Source organism: Bubalus kerabau, unplaced genomic scaffold (genome assembly GCF_029407905.1).
Source record: "Bubalus kerabau isolate K-KA32 ecotype Philippines breed swamp buffalo unplaced genomic scaffold, PCC_UOA_SB_1v2 scaffold_40, whole genome shotgun sequence".
NCBI lineage: Eukaryota > Metazoa > Chordata > Mammalia > Artiodactyla > Bovidae > Bubalus > Bubalus kerabau.
Genome location: NW_026577894.1, coordinates 896253 through 896855, shown reverse-complemented (window position 1 = coordinate 896855; position 603 = coordinate 896253). Strand labels below are relative to the sequence as shown.

Below are 603 nucleotides of genomic sequence, written 5' to 3'. Positions count from 1 at the left end.
GCCGAATGCGAATGCGGAGGGTCTCGCGGGCCGCGGGGAGGCAACCCAGGTCTGCAGCGGGAGTCGGGGCCCCGGCCACCCACTCACTCCCCCCCGCCCCGGGAGGGGCTGGGGCTGCGGGGGCGGGGGGAGCGAGGGGGGTGTGGGTCCAAGAATTGGGACGCGGGGCGGGGGCTAAAGGACCTCTTCTGGTAGGCAAAAAAGCTTCCAGCACCTTGAATTCCCAGGTGGTCTCCCATCCAAGATACTAAACAGGCCCGACCCTGCTTAGCTTCCGAGATCAGACGAGATCGGGCGCCTTCAGGCCGATATGGCCTGAGACGGACGCGGCCGCCGCGGGGCGCCCTAAGAGCCTTGCGCTTCGCCTCCCTTTCGCTCTGACCTGCAGGTCGGGCCAACGGGCCGCCCCTCTCCTCCGGGGCCGTGCTGTACTTGAGCCGCACGACCCGCGACCGCACTCCAGCCTGCTGACGCCGGCCCGGCCCCCGAACACCGCCAACACCAGACCAGCAACCGCCTGGCCGGGCCCGGGGGCCCGATGGGCTTCCAGGACCCCCCAGTGACCGGGAGGGCGTGCGTGCGTGCGCGCGGGGCCTGGGGGGT

General features: G+C 71.3%; 1 pseudogene; it reads right to left on the bottom strand.

The window, feature by feature from the left end:
- Positions 1–202: 202 nt before the first annotated feature.
- On the bottom strand, positions 203–322 carry LOC129640827 (uncharacterized; annotated as a pseudogene).
- Positions 323–603: the final 281 nt, after the last annotated feature.